The sequence below is a fragment of the Colletes latitarsis genome, chromosome 11, assembly GCF_051014445.1.
Source record: "Colletes latitarsis isolate SP2378_abdomen chromosome 11, iyColLati1, whole genome shotgun sequence".
NCBI lineage: Eukaryota > Metazoa > Arthropoda > Insecta > Hymenoptera > Colletidae > Colletes > Colletes latitarsis.
Window position 1 is genome coordinate 11,484,712 of NC_135144.1, and position 21,710 is coordinate 11,506,421.

Sequence of the window (21,710 nt, forward strand, 5' to 3'; positions counted from 1 at the left end):
TCACTTTGCGAGGTCAAGGACCAACTTTTCGAATATTTTTGCGATTTGTACATGTTCTCCATCAAAATACGCGTAGTTTGCTTTTTTAAACATTAAAATCGTCTAATCCGTTCAGAAATTATGACGTTTCAAAGATTCGCATGAAAATTCAAGGAAGCATTTCTGACCTCATATCAGATTTTTACTAAGGAATTTGTTTCTCGAAAGTGGGTAGAATTTCGGGGGTATGTGTAATGACCAAAAATGATTATAATGGATTCTTGCAACCGGAAATAATTTTTTCGGAATGATTTGAAATTTTTTAATTTAATTTTTTAATAACTTTTTAACGAAATCTCAGTCAAGAAATTGATATTCTTGATTTTCGTCTTATTTTGGTCTGTAGAATCTCCCATTAAAATTTCTCCCAGGGGTGGCCTAACACCCTGTATATTTATTTTTGCATTATTTAGTTTGAAAACTCTTTGACAATAGAGATTGATTCATATAATATTTTAATATAACTTTTCTTTTAGAACAATGAAAATATTTAAATATCGCCATTCAAATGTAGCATTTTATTTAATATAGGACGATTAAAGTGTTCCTAAAAGCGCGAGACCGCCAGGAAAACATATTTTTCTTATCAAATGGCAGATCTATTTATCGTACAATCAAAGACGCACCTAACATGAAACATTTTACGTTTGCAGACGTTGCAAATACAACATCCACGACAAAACTATCGTTTGTTTGTTAAACTTCTGCTCGTATTTCTAAGTGAAACTTCTCCGCGGTATTGTTTTCGACCTCCAAGAGTTTTTCGCTATGAATCCGTTACCTGGAAATATTTGTATTTCGAATAAAATTCGGAATAAGTAAATAAAAAGAAATTGAATCCGCGATGTTTGTATATTCGTTAGGAATTTATCATTTGAAAGTATGAATCGGACGAAATTTTTTTATAAATAGATGAAGGCACTAGCTGTGTCACGTTATAAAAATTTTGTTACACATTTGTTGTACGTAACGCCAGAAACTAAGTTCAGCGTTACAGTCAATTTGTCTTCGCTGAACATGCTAGTTAACAAGCTCCCCGAAGAGCAAAAATGGGTGAACATTTTTTAATTTAAGGGAGTAAACTAGGCGTGTTCCGGCCCCGGGAATATTTTAACCAGCTCAGCGACACCGTTTAAAAACAAACAGAACCTAGCATCGGTGTTCATTTCGAGGTTGAAACGGGGCTCTTCCGCGAGGCGTTTTCATCCGGAAACTCGCGAGCTCGAGGCGACGGCATCACGCGTCAGCTTTATTATCGCTAGCGTTTCTTTGGCATCGTTGGATGCCTCGCAGGAGGAACTCGAATGAGCCATCATAAACGCTGGGGTGGCGAAAACGTAGCGAAAACCACTCGAAAACTCGAGTGGTCGGTAACCTCGTAAAAAGCTCTTCCATTTCTGCGCCACTTATGTGGCTCTATTCCTCGCGTTAAAACTAGAGCTTTCTTTAACCGAAGATAATTGCGAATTGCAAACAGCTTTATGTAAAATTGAAACGTACTAAAAAAGGTCGATTCGTTAATGGTGGTTCATTCGAGCGTATGTCGTGAAGTTGTACAAATAAGTCTGCTCTAATTTTTGAGTTACATAGTTCTTTATATAATATTCTTAGAAAAATTCGTAGAAAGAATTGGTAGAAGATTAATACAAAGTTTCTTAGTGACTAAATATTTTAGTTGAAAATGTCGATACCTATAATTATATGTTCTCTATTCACAAATTTATTCTCAATATTCTTAGAACAGGTATAATAAGTATTAATAATAAGTATTAATGAAAATATTTGGAAAGTACTCCTAAAATTAAACGTTGAACATTGAATGCATATGTTATGGTGACACCTCTCGACTGATCTTCCGTTCAGGGTGCTCGGCCACCCCTGGGAAAAATTTAAATGAGAGATTCTAGAGGCCAAAATAAGACGAAAATCAAGAATACTAATTTGTGGATTGAGGCTTCGTTAAAAAGTTATTAACGTTTAAAGTTCTGCCTCACCACAGGCTCTAGAGCTCCATTAATAATCATCGTTTGAATTTTGAATCATTAAAATCCTTCAATACGTTCAGAAGTTATTTTTTTTAAACATACACATGAAATTTCGAGGAAACATTTTCGACCACACAGTATATTTTTGATAAAGAATTTTTTTTCTCGAAAGTACATAAGATTTCGAGGGTATGTGTATTCATAAAAAATGATTGTAATTATTTCTTGCTACCAAACATAATTTTTTCAGAACGATTTGAAACTTTTCAATTTAATTGTGTAATAAGTTTTTAACGGAGCCTCAATCAAAAAATTGATATTTTTGATTTTCTTCTTTTTTTTCCACTAGAATCTTTAAGATTTTTCCCAGGGATGGCCAAACATCCTGTGTACACTCCTCGACTGACCATTCGATATCCTGGCCTCTATGGCAGGTTTAGTAATAGTAATGATTCTTTAAATGACCCCCCAGTCGTGATTCATAAATAGAATATTTCTATCCCTCCCAACTTGACTCCGAGGCTCAATTGATATCAATGTATAAACGTCTATAGGTGTCGAAATTCGCCTCCGCTTTGCAAAAAATGAACAATGTCAGCTCCGAAGTTGACTGGTTTTTTCGAAACGATGTAATTGGAAAAATTGAATTTGATTTTAGAAGATTATGCATCACATACAAACCGCTAGAATACTGTCTGTAAAGCCCTTTTAACACTGTCTCGTTCGCCAGGAGGTTTATTTCAAGGTCCAACCGGAAAGGTAAACGGACGCAAAGGTAGACTCCCGTCGGGGCAATAAATACAGGGGCGGCGTCAGGGATGTTTCACCGTTGAAACTGAACGAGACGGGGCATCGGTGCTCCCGCGAACGAATAAATATTCGGATAGCGACCTTTATAAGCGGATAAACATCTCGATAACTCTCCTCGCGGATATACGGACCGACGATGGCGCGCACTACATCTCGATACAATGGAATACGCGAATCCTCTTTGGCCTCCTTCAATATCTTCCGATGCAGCTCGAGATCACTCGGTGCTCCCTTTTGTGCTTGTTTCATAGACCAGTCGTGCGGAATGATTCGGTACACTCCTTCGGTTGATGAAAAGTCATGATTGGTTTGTCGTCCGTTACTTCGGCTGTCTGCCTTAGTGGCTGGATTGCTCGACGTAAGAACGGGAAATTATGTTCATTCGTGTCTGTTAGCATTTCGTAAAACGAAAACTCTAGGCGTACCATCGACGTGATTCGCGAGCCTTCGTTTTGTTTTCTTGGAGACGAAATCGCGTGTTAGAGAGAAGTACTCGAATCTATCGAACTCTGTCTATAGTCTAGCGAATTATACTCGATAGCTTAATATGAACAAATCAATATCCTTCTTCTTGCTTCTCACTCTGTAGAGGAAGGCAATTAAATTTTGATAAGTTATTCCACATCGAGATCTTTATTAAAATAGACTGAATAATTGGTTTATCGATTAACCTTACAGGTGTCCTCGATATTTGTTCGAATTGTAACATTAAAAATAGAAATATTCAATAGTTCGATGCTGGAACTGTTTTTCGAGGCATTTTTGGCTACAATGGAATTATTTCTGATTTCGTATTTATTTATTGGACGAGTAAAAACCCATCAGCGTCCAAGAGAAAATAAAATGACAATTTTACGGTTGAAATAGAGGACAGTGTTTATTGATAAACAATATTTATAGTATATAATATAGAAATATAGTACAAAATAGAATTGACATGGATACCTAATTTAATTATAACGTGTAATTTATGATTTTATTTTACAAGTATTAAGATTCTTTCGTTGAAAATAATTTTGTCCTCGGTATTCTTAATCCTCCATTAAAGAAGTATTCTAGTGTGCAAAAATTCCAACCAATGGTTTTTGCAAATTTATTTGCAAAAATTACTTTCTGTTTTTTCGTATTCTCTCAAAGAACATAATTTGAAATATCTGCAAAACCTTATGTCTGAACTCCTGAAATTAACGAAGCTATGGCAGTTCAAAGGATGCGAAGGTTGACATTATAGTTGTAAACTTTAAAAGCGTTTTTCTCGAAATTATGTTTACCAGAAAGGTGTCCATGATATCTCAAAATCTAGTTAACCAATTGATTTAAAATTTTAGATACATATTTAGTACGTGTATGACTAGCCAGTCAATACAATATAGTAGTTTATAATTTGTACAATACACTAACTTCTAATTAAATGCAACAATCAACTGAATTATTTAGCTGTGTACACGCGACTTGAACATGACGAAACTTAATCATTGTTTATTCTATCCCCACTATTGTTTCTACGAAATAATGATCGCATAGCGTTTCACACTTTAAAGATCTCGCTACTATCCGGTAATAGGTGCTGACCAGTTTTAGGGGAACTCCCCCTATAGGAAAAGTTCACGCTTCAACAATGATTTATCTTCTATTTACCAAACATCGCAAATTACATTTTATTATACAGGGTGTTCGACCACCACTGAGAAAAACTTTAATGGGAGATTCTAGAAGCCAAAATAAGACGAAAATCAAGGATACTAGTTTGTTGATTGAGACTTCGTTAAAAAGTTATTAAAAAATTAAATTAAAAAATTTCAAATCATTCACGGAAAAATTATTCTTGGTTGCGGGACTCAATTACAATCATTTTTGATGGATACACATACCCCCGTAATCCTACGCACTTTCGAGAAAAAAATTCCTTACCGAAAATACAATGTCTGACCATACATTGATTCATTTCCCTGAAATTTCATGCGTATCTTTAAAAAATCATAACTCCTGAACAGATTGGAGGAATTTAATGTTTCAAAATGCAAACAACGCGTATTTTAGTGAAGAATATGTAGAAATTCCAAGAATATTCGAAAAGTTGTTCCTTAAACTCATGAAGTGAGAAAAATCCCATAAAAGTAGTCCGATCTGCAAACGATCACATAACTCCCACAATAGTGAATATATTTTAATGAAATTTATTTCTTAAGTAGAGCTCATGGATACCTATAAAAAAGTATTAGACAACTTTTCTATAAAGCATCAAACAAATTTAATAAAAATGAAAAACGAAATTTTAAGAAAAATCGACGGGGGGTAGGTGTTGAAATTTTTCGGCGAAAAAAGAAATTTCAAATCGTCCTGGAAAAAATATTTTTAGTTTCAGGGATCCAGTACAATCATTTTTGGTGAATACACATACCCCCGAAATCCTACGTACTTTTCAGAAAAAAATTCTTTCCCGAAAATATACTGTGTGGCCAGAAATGTTTCTATAACTTTTTAAGAAAGCCTCAATCAACAAATTAGTATTCTTGATTTTCGTCTTATTTTGGCCTCTAGAATCTCCCATTAAACTTTCCCCCAGAGGTGGTCGAACATCCTGTATATGTTTGACGTATAACGATGAAATAAGTTTATTTGCAAAAACTTCCTGAAAAAAGTTTTAATAAAACGCACTCTACGCTGGAATACCCCCTCAATCGATTTGCGAAAGTATAGTTTCGTTGCTCCGTCAGTCAAGACTTTATATGCCCGGAGAACAGACAGACAATCGTGAAGATTGCGAAGAAAGCCGAACGATCATATAATCGACGCTTCATTATCGATACGGGCGTGCGTTCGATATGAAGACTCCTCGTCGAACGCAAATGTACAATGCAAACGGCACATACAATGGTAAGTGGAATTCTCTTTGATGTCGGCGACGTCTCTTGATATCCTCCAGGTCTTGTCTCTGTTCTCGTGACCGTATACAGGATTACCCACTCGTCTTCCGATTTCGATGGACGCCTCTCCAGAGCGTCCCATTCATCGGGGGCTGCGTCTCGACGCCAATTGAACCCGAAGCTCCTCTTTTATCTTAATCGATCGCGCGTTTTATTGTGCCTACAAACAAATCGTTCTCGAGAAATTATTTCATTTAGCTTCGTTTCTAGCTGACGTCTCCGAACCCATTAAATTCTCTCCAACGTTCCGTCGTTGCCTTTCGTAGACGTGGCTCCCTTTGAACGATTTTATTGCTTCCATTTCACAGTGAGCCAGTTTTGTGGAAATTTCGCCCCTTGTTCGATTTGAATTTCGTCTTTGTTTGCGCCATTCCTACCTCCACTGTCCTCTTTGTTGCAGCCAATTGGCGAGTGTGTTTATTGCTATTCGATCGAATTTGTCTTTTTCGAGGGTATTTGGTCTGTTGATTCGACGGATAAGGGAGTTTCTCTTAGACGGTGTAAAATTGATTTTGCAGATTCCGTGAAAAATTCAGCTACCACGCGCTGCTGGTAAAAATTTTAATTGCGGTCCAAGTTTTTGTTCGTTTGCGTGTCACGGATCGAGCAATTAGCTATTTTGTTGGAAAATAAAATCATAAACTATTTGTTACCTTAAAGTCTGTGATTTCTTATGTGTCTGCATAGATATTGAAATAATTTTGAAATGTCTGGAGTAAACAAATTATAGCTCGTCTATATTATACGAATAAATTTTTATCCGTTAACGACAAATACTACAAATAATGAATATTGATGCTCGGAAAAAGTATTCGAATGAAATTATTTTCTTTTACCGACTTGGTTCTTGAGTTTGCTTAACTTCATTTCCATGCCGTAAAACATCTACCTCTACAATTACATATTCATTCGTTCCATTCTTTTTTTCTTTTTCGTAAAACATTTTAGTTGATAAAAAGGAGCAAGGCAGAAATTTACCTAGAACGTAAAACACGGAATTCGGAAGAGTTCGAGTTAAAGTTTCAGTAACAGTATTTCCATTTAAAAAGTTTCATTTAATAAATGCTTTCGGGCTGTTAAGTCGGTAAAAGGTATAATTTTAATTTTAAAACATTGTACTTACAATAGACGGAGCTTCAGTTTCAATTAATATAATTTAATATTTCCACGTACGGACCTTTATTTTCCATTCATTATTACAAGCTTTTAATTATTTAATGTGTCGCCCCTTCGCATGGAAAATTATCAAATACTCGATAAATGGAACATTTAACTTCAATTTATAACACGAAAAACAGTATCTTCTTCCTACAGAATTTATTCATATTTTAAGTTACAAAACCTACTCTGGTAAAAATCGGCAATAAAAATGATTAAATAATAATGTAGCCAAAAATGTAACTAGAAAAAGATACGAACTATAAAATTGTGTAAGAAAGTCCCTTTCTAGGTACAAGATTAATTTTATTTTGAACAAGTATGAAGGAATCGAAAAAGAGAACTGGATCGTCGACGTCTAAAATTGGCACGCGATGAATAAAGTATGCATGGCAGGGATAATTTATTATAAAATATTAGGTCATTAACGTGCTTGATCCCTCTTGAAAACAAATTCCTCCTGGAAGAAACGAAAGATAAAAGAGAAGTCCGGAGGAACGCCAATTAAAATCTCGATACAACCCGTTTCAACGCGAAGCCGTTTTTCTCGATTAATGGGAAATCGCTCACCCATTTGTTAAGCCGATTTCGCGTGCTTCGTAATTTCATTAACTCTATGTAAACGATCTTAATTTCAGATTACAGCGCGTTTCGGGAAATTTGTCAAATTTCGTGGAAAATGTACGCATTATTCCCGTCGATTAAAAAACATTTTATAATTGAAACCATAGGAATAATTTGGATTGCTAATAATTCTATAATTGTTTTAATTTTTTAGAGAAATAAAACTTTTTACGAATCCTCTTTACGGAGAAGCATGTATATCAAAAGTATGATATTTTTCGTTCTTCTTTTTCAGTAACGGATTATATCTTTCGTTCAAAATATATGAACCGTAAAATCGAATTGTGAAGGGTCGCTCCAGTTAACAATTCATTATCGTTTGAAATTTGACTTTACGTTATTTGATTATTGTAATTAAATTTATATCGTTCGATGTCTCCCGTAAGAACTATAATTCCTGTTTCACGTAACATCATCCGTTAATATTCTATCTTTGTAATTACCTTCCTTTGTCAAATATCGTAGACTATTTTTCCAGTTTTTCATAACGTATATATAAATTAATCCTTTACGATCGAAACGCGCTAGCCGGTATAAATCTAAATATTAATTTCCGACTCCTTTTTAAGAAAATGAATAAAACACGAATTCCGCATAAATATTCTAGCAACCCCATTTTTCGAAGAACGAAATAAATGCATAATTTAATATTATACATAATATTCTTTCCTGGTAATTATACAACCGACACGTTTAAAATATTTTAAAAAATAATAAATCCTATAATAGTAATAATTTAATAAATTACATTTAAAAATTTCTTTTAAGTTTTTAATCAGTCTTTGTAGATCAGGTATTCGAGTAACGCGATCAATTTTTTGGATCCATTGCAATAATTAAAACCTACCTGTATTAATTTATACAGGCTGCTCGGCCACGCCGGGGAAAAATTTTAATGGGGGATTCTAGAGACCAAAATAAGACGAAAAATCAAGAATACCAATTTGTTGATGGAGGCTTTGTTAAAAATTATTAACGTTTAAAGTTCCGCTCGTACTGAATTTTTTTCTCGAAAATGCGCAAGATTTCGGGGGTATGTCTGTTCACCAAAAATGATTGTAATTTACCCCTGCCATCTAAAATAATTTTTCCAAAACGATTTGAAATTTTTTTTTCCGTCGAAAAATTTCACACCTTCTCGAATTTTTTTCTCGAAACTGAGTAGGATTTCAGGGGTATATCTATTCACCAAAAATGATTCCAATTGACCCTTGCAACCGACAATAATTTTTCCAGAACGATTTGAAATTTTTTTTTTCATCGATTAGATTAGATTTTCGGTAAGGAATTTTTTTCTCGAAAATGCGTAGGATTTCGGGGGTATGTGTAATAACCAAACATGATTGTAATTGACCCCCACAACTCAAAATAATTTTTTTAGAATGATTTGAAAAATTTCAGCACCTACCCGATTTTTTTTCTCAAAAGTGGATAGGATTTCGGAGGTATGTGTATTCGCCAAAAATGATTGTAATTGACCCCCGCAACCGAAAATAATTTTTCCAGAACGATTTGAAATTTTTGAATTTAATTGTTAATAACTTTTTAACGAAGCCTCCATTATCAAATTAGTATTCTTGATTTTTGTTTTATTTTAGCCTCTCGTATCCCCCATTAAAATTTTTCCCAGGGGTGGCCGAACACCCTGTATAGCGGAGTAACGAGTGGCACGAATTAATATTCAGAAGTTTTCGAACGAACATTTAATATAATTGTAACGTTTCGTTTCAACGAAAATCCATGGAACATTTAACTGTGTTTTATCAAAGGAGATGGCTCGAACCTTGTTACGAACCCAGATGCCAGAATTGGCGAGGTTCTCATCTTACGTTCAAAAGCTTTCGAATATGCGATCGCGTTAGTGTGCTAAGCGTGTGTTATGCACCCATGTTCCAATGTCTTTGTATGCGTCTCTGTCCCCAGCTGGCGAGAGATAACATCCAATTTGTGCGCAAACCACCGGATTTCTCGTAGGGCAGATTCTCGACTTCCTCTTCAGCGGTCCATTCTCGGTTTCTTTCGAACCCCTCCCTGCTCCTCTGTCTCTCGTGTGATTTCTTCCACTTGGACTCGTCTTGATTCAGCTTACACCGTATGTTTAACGTCGTTTTCTATATTCCTATATTCCACGTACTTTTCCTTCTTTTTAGAAATTCACGAGCAGTCAGGAATACTTTTCGACAGTGCTACATCCGTTCTTTCTTTACGTTCAATATTAGATCTGGACGTTAGGAATTCTAATGGGAAAACTGATAGATTAGCAATATAGTTGAAACCGTTAGAACAAAAATAAAGGAGTAAGTCCAAGATAAGTTTATTTATACAAGCTACGCCTGCATTTCAAATTTCTTTATAGAAAACAATGTAAGTGCCAAGAATCGAATTTTTCAAATAGAAAGAAAATTGCTGACTTTCGATAATTAGCAAAATTTATGTTTTACGTGCCACCATTTACACTACAGTAACCTAAATGCATTGCAATTTTTCTTATTTCTTGCATTAATAATACATAAATTTGAAACAGATGGAAGTGTGTTTGTAGAGAAACGCGTATATCTTTCTGCGTGGGGGTGTATAAAGACATAACAATAAAACGATTAGTCGAATGCTGCGCTGGGCCAGGCGAGTAAGGCTTAGGAGGGTAAAAAGATAAGTTTGCAAAATCCATTGTACATTGAATCTCGAAACAACAACATCGCCCATCTCTCAGCGCTATGGTTCACGAGTTTGTGAGCTTTAAGCTGCTTCCCCCAACCCTTCCGTTTTTCCCTCGTTCTCAAACACTCATTCCCCACGGACATGCCAGCTCGCGGAGAATCTATGGCACGACGAAGGTCGATTTGCTGCAGCTGCTTCGTCGAATCGTTAAAATCGACCGTAAGCTGTAATTCGGATCGACGAGGCGCGAATTTCTGCCTTCTATAATGCCCGGGACGGAATTTTTCTTTTTTGCCCCCCACCCCTACGCCTAATTTCACGTTCGAACGTACTTCGACGAGGGTTTATTAAACCGTCGACGATCATACCTTGGATTTCTGCTAGACTTATCATGATTTGCTTTCCGATTGTACGGAATCTTCATTCTTGACGAAAAAATGTTTCTAACAAAAGTTATACTTTTTTTATTTCCAACATATAACGTACAAATAAAAGGTTCGAAATGGATTAAAATGCGCCGAGAATAAAGCAGAATCGTTAAAAAGTAATAATCTCAAAAATAAAGCCTTCAGGGAGATTTTATCGCGTGATCATAAAATTTTTGTCAGCCATAAAGTTCACGAACTGTGTCAAATATGTAAAATACTAAAATATATTACCTCCTGGGATGGAATAGTACTGCGCGTATGGTTTTAACACTGCATAGAACTTCTCATAATTAGATTTTACTGAGTAATGAATCAGCTGTTGCACTTCCGAACACAAAAGTCGACCGTACACCGTAACATTGTATCAACGTTGAAAGCACATACAACTTATCATCAGTTTTAATTTTTTAGACAGTCCATATATGACAACCCTCGTATTTTTTGCAATGTTTATTATAATTATAAAATTATGTAAAATCATCAAAGACCTCGATATGTTACCCCTAAAACTACCACCAAAGAAATTAAAACGATAGGTACTTGCAGAAATATATAGGGTTCGGCCACCCCTGGGAAAAGTTTTAATGGGAAATTCTAGAGGCCAAAATAAGACGAAAATCAAGAATACTAATTTGTTGATTAAGGCTTCGTTAAAAAGTTATTAAAAAATTAAATTAAAAAATTTCAAATCATTCACAAAAAAATTATTTTCGTTTGCGGGGATCAATTACAATTATTTTTGATGAATAGACATAACCTCGAATTTCTACTCACTTTCGAGAAAAAAATTTGAGTAGCTGCTGAAATTTCTGGACGAAATTAAAAAATTTCAAATTGTTCTAAAAAAATTATTTTCTGTTGCAAGAGTCGATTACGATCATTTTTGGTCATTATACACACCCCCGAAATCCTACGCGTTTTTGAGAAAAAAATTCCTTACCGAAAATATAATAATGTCTGACCATACCATTGATATGTTTCCCTGAAATTTCATGCGTATCTTTAAAACGTCATAACTTCTGAACGAATTGGAGGATTTTAATGTTTCAAAAAGCAAACAACGCGTATTTTAGTGAAGAATATGTAGAAATTCTAAGAATATTCGAGAAATCGTTCCTTAACCCCGTAAAGTGAAAAAACCCCCATAAAGATGGTCCAATCTTCAAACGTCCATAATTTCTACGATAGTGCACTTATCTCAATGAAATTTAGTATGTAAGTAGAACTCATGGATACCTACAAAAAAGTACTGAACAACATTTCCATAGGACGTCAAACAAATTTATTAAAAATGAAAAACGAATTTTTAAGAAAAATCGATAGGGGGTAGGCGTTGAAATTTTTCCACGAAAAAAAGAAATTTCAAATCGTCCTGGAAAAATTATTTTTAATTTCAGAGATCAAATACAATCATTTTTGATGAATACACATATCAAATGTTTCTATAACTTTTTAACGAAACCTCAAAAAACAAGTTAGTATCCTTGATTTTCGTCTTATTTTAGTCTCTAGAATCTCCCATTAAAATTTTTCCCAGGTGTGGCCGGACACCCTGCACAGTGCAATGGAAATAAATGTTTATTCAGTCCCTTATAAAAAACTATAGTAAATTTTCAAAAATCCGATCAAGTAAATTTTTTAGAATCTATTAGAAATTATGGATCCTTTTTACCAAATGGCCAATATTTGTCCTTCTTGTAAAATACTCAGGATTCTATGCTTAATGTCATTCGAGACATTTACATTTAATTTCGTTGGCAGTTCCAGGGAACAATACTTTCTCGAGAACCGTAGAAAAAATTGTTATTCCAAGAAAAAATTCATGCCAGTGGTACGGTCGGTTCTGTCGTTCTTTAAAGTGCAAATATTATGCGAGTGTGTCGTAATCTACGACACGGTGACGGCGCACAGCGGCTACGGTACCGTTAGACCCCGTTTGACCTCCATTAATAACGAACAGTTTATTCTCCGTAGATTGTAAACATAATTAAGGGTCTCGTTAACATGAGCAAACGATAGCGGGCCCCAGTTTCTTCCCTTGTATTTCCACCAGAGACGTATAACTTGACGGCGCCTCGAAAAATGAAAAAAGACCGACTTTTTGATCAAATGCCGCCCCTTGCTTGTTTGCACGCCCCCATCCGCCTTCGTACGAATGTTAATTGTGAATATTTAATTCCGACCCGCTGCTGTTTTCCATGCGCAAACCTCGTCGAAGCAGCTACGAACAAATGGAAAACATCCATTTCCCCGACGTTGTAAATCGCGACTTGTTGGAGGAATGTTCTCGACTGGCATTTAATAATTGATGGTCTGATTTTTCGGGAATTGAAAAGTAAATAGCGCAGCAGAGTTTTCCCAGATGAAAATCGTCCGAAACTCGGACTTTTTAACATCGAAACTACCGACGATTAATCGTACACTCATCAAATTTAAATTAACAACCATTTTAGTAACGACTGAAAGATGCAAGAGAAGTAACAAAGAATTAATACAGTCAACGATTTATTTTACGTTCGAATAATAATATTGATCGGGCGTTAAGTCGATATTTTGTCTCGAACAAAATTTTCCGACGTTTGCTCGAAATAATAAAGTTGCTGGCAAGATGAACGCCCTTGTCTTGGCGAATCGCGAGCCTCGAGCAGCCATTTTGATATTGCACAACCCCTGGAACTTGAGCAACGAAATTTACAATGAGGATCGTGTAGAACTCCTCGGTTGTTTTTGACGACTCGACCCTTCATCGGAGCCCACAACCAGCCGAAAATTTATATTCGCAGCGGTGTGGTGCTCGTTGAAAATACGACGTGACTGCAAGAGTATCCAACCCCTGAATTACGAGGTGAATCCGGCTGGCGCGGCGAGGCGAACTTCTCGAAAACTTTTCAGCGACTCCGGGCCACACTTTCCTCCTGTTTTCAAATTGGCCGTGCCACTTCCGTCTTATAAATAGCCAGCTTCCTTCGCGAACTTTTGTGCCCCGGCCTGGATCACTTTCGACGCTATTTTCGCAATTTGCCGCGTTGCACTTTCAATTCTTTGCTTGTTTATTCATTCCACCTACTATTTCATCGACGCTGACAACGTTCACTCACTCTTATTAACACTTTTCAAACTGTACAGTGACCGTATATACAGGGTGTTCGGCCATCCATGGGAAAAATTTTAGTGGGAGACTCTAGAGACCAAAATAAGACGAAAATCAAGAATACTAATTTATTGATGGAGGCTTCGTTAAAAAGTTATTAACGTTTAAACTTCCGCCCGTACTGAATTTTTTTCTGAAAAATGCGCAGGATTTTGAGGTTATGTCTATAGACCAAAAATGATTGTAATCGACCCCTGCAACTGAAAATAATTTTTTTAGAACGATTCGAAATGTTTTAATTTTGTCGAAAAATTTGACACCTTCGCGAATTTTTTTCTAGAAAGTGGGTAGAATTTCAGGGGTATATTTATTGACCAAAAATGATTATAATTAACCCCCGCAACCGAAAATAATTTTTTTATAATTAATTGAAAATTTTTTTTTTTTGTCGAAAAATTTAGGCACCTACCCCTTGTCGATTTTCTTAAAAATTCCTTTTTCATTTTTAGTATTTTTGTTTGACGCCCTACAGAAAAGTTCTCTAATACTTTTTTGTAGGTACCCATGAGCTCTACTTCAGAAAAAAGTTTCATTGAAATATATTCACAATTGTAAGAGTTATGGCTGTTTAAAAATTGGATCATTTTTATGGAGTTTTTCTCATTTTGCGGGGTCAAGGACCAACTTTTCGAATATTTTTGCGATTTGTACATATTCTCCATCAAAATACGCGTAGTTTGCTTTTTGAAACATTAAAATCCGTCAATCCGTTCAGGAGTTATGACATTTTAAAGATTCGCACGAAATTTTAGGCTGACATTTCTGGCCAGAAATTATATTTTCGGTAAGGAATTTTTTTCTCGAAAGTGAGTAGGATTTCGGGGTTATATATATTGACCAAAAATGATTGTAATTGACTCCTGCAACTAAAAATAATTTTTTTAGAACGATTTGAAATTTTTTATTTTTGCCGGAAAATTTATCTACGTATTGAATTTTTTTCTCGAAACTGGTTAGGATTTCGAGGGTATGTCTATTCACCAAAAATAATTATAATTGATCCCTGTAACTAAATATAATTTTTTCAGAATGATTTGACATTTTTTAATTTAATTTTTTAATAACTTTTTAACGAAGTCTCAGTCAAGAAATTGATATTTTTGTGTTTCGTCTTATTTTGGCCTCTGGAATCTCCCATTAAAATTTTTCCCAGGGTTGGTCGAACACCCTGTATACAAACGTATTTCTATATGCCCCACTATAATTAGTTAAGTGTCCAAATATTTCTATTAAATAGTGTATTGTGCTAAAGGTACAGATTTTGTATAGTATCTGAATATTAATGATGCTGTAGGTAAATTTCTGACGTTGACGATAATCGCCGATACTTGTTTATTTATTGATCGACGAAGAAGATTGCGTATTAATTGTTTTTGTTCAACGCTGTAATCCATCGTTGCAACTTTTGCACTGAACTGTCGTCGACGTAATAATTGATTATTATTTTATGTATCTCGACGTGACAATAAAAATATTTTTTTGTTGCACTTGACAGTTATTGCGTTGCGAGAACAGAGAGGAATATACGATGCAGGAATTTTATTCTGATTTATTTACAATGGCTGCTGATGTGAAGTGGAGAAAGAAGTAGTGTATTTTGATAAAGGTACAATAAATTTGTCTGTATCGCTGTTCTTGCGGTTATCCTTCGGTGGGAACCGGTAAATTTCTAATTTTTCAACGCTATTGAAAACTCTTCGTGTACAAAGGAGTGATTCTTTAAGAAGTTAAATGCTAGTTTAGTTCTGAAAATCAACATTTTACATGGATTTTATTGAAATACTTAAACAAAAATAAGACTACTTCTTTTTTTTGTTAACACGCAGACGCATTTTCTAAATCGAAATCGTGTTAGTCGTGTTAAACAGAAGCTAACAGAGTGTCAGAGCAAACGAAATTTCATGAAATAATCATTCTTGCTGAAGTCAAAAACATTTGATAACGATTTACTTGCAGATTGTAATATTTTGATAAATAGTCTAGTAATGCGTGTTGGAAGTACTAAAATTTTGGATGCGTACAATGTCGAAGCTACTAGTGTTTTCTTTATAATTGAGCCACCGTTACAAAAAGCAAAGCTTCCTCTTTGAAATGAGTTTCGTTTTATGTGAATTCGACTTTCCATTTCGGAGTTATCGTCGTGTTAAGAAAGGCGTAATTTGAAAAATTACACTATCTCTCTGTCCATCTTACAACAGTAGATTGTAATAGACCTATTAACGCCTATTGAAAGTATTAAAACTTTAGACGCGTACAGTTCCAAAGCTTCCCCTTTAAAATGGCTTTTGGTTTATGTCGATCCCACTTTTCGTTTTCGAGATATCTTAATTTATGTAAAGTGGTATTTTTCTTAATTTGAATATCTCTGTCTTCGTCTAACTCATCGCGTTGTACCTCTTTGTCTCGTACGTGATCGTGTGGCCGAGTGACCTAGTTACTACGAGCACGTGCGGTCAACGACCTTGGCAAGGCCGGTAAGAAAGTTCATTGAACTCGCGGACATAAACAAACACTTCGAACCCTTATATCTTCGAAACTAATTAAGCTATCGACTTGTTTAAACGCTCATTTTAAATGACACTTCATCCTCTATCCAATGATTACACCAGCTACTATAATTTTTGCTATCTTCTATATTTATTTTGACATTTACTTTGACGCTAGATACTCAAAGAAATTTCAATAATTCCTTTTGACTATGTGACTGATGTGCGATAATACTGGATTATAAATTATTTATTTAATTAAAAATGAATTTAAATTTGTATACAGGTTGTTGTTATCGCTAACGTGCATCTTTTTCATAAATAATTCTTCGGGAACTAATTGCAAAGTAAAAATCGTTCTCAAGCGTGCTCCATCTGCTATCCAAAGAATCCTTTTTATCGCAAATAGATTACGAAGCTCGTTTACTCGAAAGCTGCATCAAGACACAGAGAAATACTTTCAAATATAAGAAATATATCACTATTCGATACTGCAAAGGTATTCTGATCCAGATCCCGATTTGGCCCGACAATATCGTAGGTGAAGGGGTTAACACCGAAACCGTAGGAGCGAGTACGCGTCAAAATTGGGCAAAGGGTTAATCAGAAACGTTCACGTAATAATTTCGTCGTCAGTCATATTTCCGGTGGCTGTCCTTTGTGGCCGCGCATACATTATTCCGCGTGTCGGCGCGCACGATGTAAGATGGATGACGTGACACGGCGCACGGTCGTGTATTATCTGTTGGACTCGTGAATTTTGGATGCGGCTGCCAGCCGCGTGTAAATAGAATGCGATATTTTGCTCCATGAAACAATGACGAGCCACCGCGAGTATGTACACCGTTATTCCGTGATACCGCATCTGCCAAGCAGACGCCGCCGCCTTCCTTCGCCCTGTCTCGCTTTTTCTCGGTTATTTATCCTTTTTTTCACGAGAGGGAACCGGTGGCTGTCCGCTGGCAAAAATCATGAAAATTCTGAAGCTTGATTTGCATGCTGGACAGCGCCGATAGGTTGCCCAGGACTTTTATCCCGTGACGTTGGATGCATTGACGATGTTAGTTGACAGGTTGACTGCTATGGCGCCGATGAAACGATTCCCGATGTCGCACAATGGACAAATTAATCGATCTAGGCCAGTGATTCTCAACGGATGTCGACCGAAAGGGAAGATAAATGTGTATAAACATGCGTAAACTGCAACAAAGTTTTAGGCAAAATGGGGCTACACGAGCGTCGAATACGAAAAATAAACAAAAACGAATAAGTACGTTTAAAAATCGTTCATACGATGTCAATATTGTCTCATGAGTAATGTCCATTATGCCCATTAACTTACTTCAAATAAACAACTAAATATGTTTATAGAAACATGTATAGAGACTCTCTCGATAGTCTACAATTTACATGTTACATATCTTTTATCCAAAAGGAAATTTTAAAATGAGTGTGAGCGACATTGTATACAACGAATTTTTAAAAAGTAGTACAACTACAGATACTGTGAAAATATTTGTAACGTGTATGGTGAACATGGTTTAAACTTGAGAAAGTGTCGAAGGTGGTTTTCAAAATTCCAAAATGGTGATTTTAATCTTTCCGGTGAACGAAGTTCGACCATCAACGTTCGATGATGAGAGATTAAAGACTTTAATCGAGATGGAACGGAAGAAATAGCAGAAAGAATTGATAGAAATCGAAAAAGATCATTTATTATTATCGATGACTGAACTTCTTACACTCATAATTAGCGTCAGAAAACGACAGTACTTGTGGGACGACCTAATACTAATGTATAGCAGTAGTATTCATTTAATGCGGTAGAAACAACATTTCCCTTGAACGCGAAACTTTTTTAAGCAACGATTCAAAAACAAAACTGAATAATCTGTCTATAGAATCTATTTACTCACATGTCAGACCGTGTGGACCAAACAAAACGCACCAACGTACAAAGGAAACATATAATCAATATGCATATAACTGTTTTGAAACCAATATATAATATCCAAAACCAATACGGTTGTAAATATCGGTTTTTCATAACTATTTCACGAACGAAAACCGATATTATAAACCTAAAGCTTTTTGCAGCCCTCTACAATTGAATTAAAAGTCACATATGGAAGACACAAGTTCGAATAACGGAAGGAAAATTAAAGATTGAAAATATGGAGAACGAGTATTGGCGAATAAGAAATGGGTTTCGTTCTTGGCCACGTCGCTAAATCAATACTTTGAGTTCTCCGTCGATTTTGTCGGTGTTTTTTGTAGTTATCCGGTATCGTTTCGAGGCAGAAACTGGAATGGGAGGCTTTTCATCCACCGACTGCCGAATATGCGTGTAACAAGCCGTGCCTGCCTCGATGTCCGTTTGAACGTTTACACGACACGAAAGCCGGGATTACAAATGGAGGCAGAGAGCTATTCCCGGTGAGCACGAATCCTCGAAAGCTTCCCTAAAATACAACACTCGGGCTACAGTAATAATTGAATGCCTGTTTTATCTTGTATTACACAAGAGGAAGTTACCGACTGATCCCCATCGCGTTCTTAATGGGTCTGCACCATTAAACATTTCTCTAACGTTGATTCGAGATCGATAGGAATTGATAAAATCTACGTCGACACCTGTCGCGCCACCGCGTTTCTCACCGAATATTATTTTTAATCGACGGTTCTCGCGTTGGTAAATGTTTTAATCGAAGGTTCGTTACAATGTATTTTCTGGTTTATGAAAGGTGGATGAAATGCAGGAAACGTACAGTTGGTTTAAAAAATACTCGAGGGAATTTTTCCGTAAAATTGTAGGTCTTCGGAAGATATTTTACAGGAATTATTCGATTAGATGAAATTTAACCATTCTTTCTTGTAAGTTAAATTTTACATGAAAGGAACTTACCGCGCGATAAGCGTCGTATAGAATAATATCAATTAACGAACTAAATAAAGCAATTACTGCCAAATCATCGTGTAAATAAAGAAAATAAAATTCGGTTTTATATCGTTTTTCGAGAAAAACGATAAAACAGTTTCAACCTATCAACCGAATATACCTCGACCCCAGCTTTTATGCGGAAAAACAAAGGGTCGGAAACGAATTCGTTTTTAAAATTTTACTTGCCAGTCTCCAACATACCACGATCAAAAAAAAAAATTCCAAACAACTCGTTGAACAAATCACGCTTTTGTATTTTTTTCGAGAATTTTAACGATAGATAAATGATTCTACTGGGATTAAATGTTTAATTCTTTCGAAATTCTTTCAATTAAGTAAACAATTTATTATTTATTATATTTTTGTATACATTGTATGTTAATTTGTTTGCGCAGTACTTTCATAAAGAATAAAAAAAGGAAAAAATCATTTCAAACGACCACCTTCAATAATTTCATCCCTCGCGTTTGTTTCTCGCGAACAATTGATCCAAGAACCATTAAAATTACCATTATTCACCAACTTTCCGCTATTTCCGGCAGCGTAGCGCCGACAATAATTAAAATAAGCCAGAATATTTCACGGGTGTCTATCTAATTTGCACGTATCGTAGAGACGGAGATATAATGAGGTCGTAAATTAAATTGTTTTCACGATAGACAGAACTTTAAAGAATAAGCATTGAATTTGTCAGCAATGGGTGCGGGAGAATCTGAAATTACGTGGTGTTAATTTAAACAATTTTAAATTATCGTAAAAGTATGAAGGCTCCTATGATATAATACATACACGAAAGGTTTAATTTAATACATTAACTGTCATACAATTAAGAAAACAGAACCACCCATGTCTACACTGTCTGCATGAAAATCATTAGAACCAACCACTACTATTCGAATGCAAAAGATACAACACCCAAAGATAAAAATATAAAATAACATCGACAAGAACTCTAACGACAAAGAAACATATAGAAAATACACTAAACTACCTAAAAGACATCAACATTGACCGCATATGACCGGACAGAAAAGAAGGAAACAAGTCCTAGCTCGCTATGTTTGGTTTCTATTAGGTCGTCTCATAAGTTCGCGTCGTGTTTCGTAAACATGCTACGATAAACTGCCGAGACTGTTAGGTACAGAGGATCGAATTCAGTCTAGAAAAGGCATTCGCGAAGAAAAGATCACTAAATACTGAGGTAGTGGAACAAGAGGATAACTATATCTTTTCATAACATTCGAAGGTATGATTCAACTATTAATTTAAATAGACGAGCTAATAGTATACAAATCATTAAAAATTACAAGTTGAGGTTTACTGCATGGAATCGACTTGTGACTCTGTAATTGGACCAGCGAAGGAACCGTATGGCCAGTCATATCTCCCACCACGGCCGCCATCGGCCATTCGGTTGGAGTTCCAGGGGCCGCCATGTTATCCCGGAAGCGCGAGGACAAAACCGGATATGCCCGAGGAAGAGTCACGAACCCTCCGGCTTCAGACTCCTAAATTATTTTCCCCCGGGCGAAAATTATGCATGGGACCATCCCTGGCCGCGCAGAAATCTTGGTCGTCGTGATTTCGTTCCGTCCTTCAGTTCACTCTTCTTCGCCGCGTCGCACTCCTTTCCATTCGCTCGTTCGTGTTCTTCAGCTCGTTAACCACTGCCTTGAGTTACGTTCTTTCTTTGTATCGACTTTACCAGAAGGGCCAGCGGAATGTCCCTGTGAATTATTAACCGCGAAAAACGCTGCAACCAGATTCCCGCGCCGGTACGTTTGACCGCGGAAGGAGCAAATTACTAAGACCGAGGTAGCGCAAGAGTCACTTATTTTCCCGACAGCGTTGATTTATTTAAAACGTTGCAGACAATTTTATTTGTTTATTCATTGCGTGCCGTTTTTACGCGAGATTGCAATTAATAGAAATTTTCGGCGAAATTAAGAAATTTCAAATCATTTTGAAAAAATTATTTTTGGGTGCAGGGGTCAATTATAATCATTTTTGGTCAATGTACATACCCCTGAATTCCTACGCACTTTCGAGTAAAAAATTCTGTACCGAAAATATAACTTCTGACCATACATTGATTCATTCCCCTGAACTTTCATGCGTACGTTTAAAAAATCGTAACTCTTGAACGGATTGGAGGATTTTAATGTTTCAAAATGCAAACGGCGCGTATTTCGGTGAAGAATATGTAGAAATTCCAAGAATATTCCAATAATTGTTCCCCAGTCCCGTAAAGTGAGAAAACCCCCATAAAAGTGGTCCGATCTTCAAACGATCACATAACTCCCACAATAGTGAATATATTTTAATGAAATTTATTTCTGAAGTAGAACTCATGGACACCTACAAAAAAGTATTAAACAACTTTTCCGTATAGCGTCAAACAAATTTATTACAAACCAAAAACGAATTTTTAAGAAAAATTGATAGGGGGTAGGTACCTAAATTTTTCGACAAAAAAAAAATTTCAAATCGTTCTGAAAAAATT

General features: G+C 35.8%; 1 protein-coding gene across 6 annotated transcripts in view; it reads left to right on the plus strand.

Moving 5' to 3' along the window:
- The window catches only part of LOC143348051 (uncharacterized), a 364,443-nt gene that overhangs the window by 222,411 nt on the left and 120,322 nt on the right, over window positions 1-21,710 (plus strand). The gene's annotated exons all lie outside the window — the stretch shown is intronic.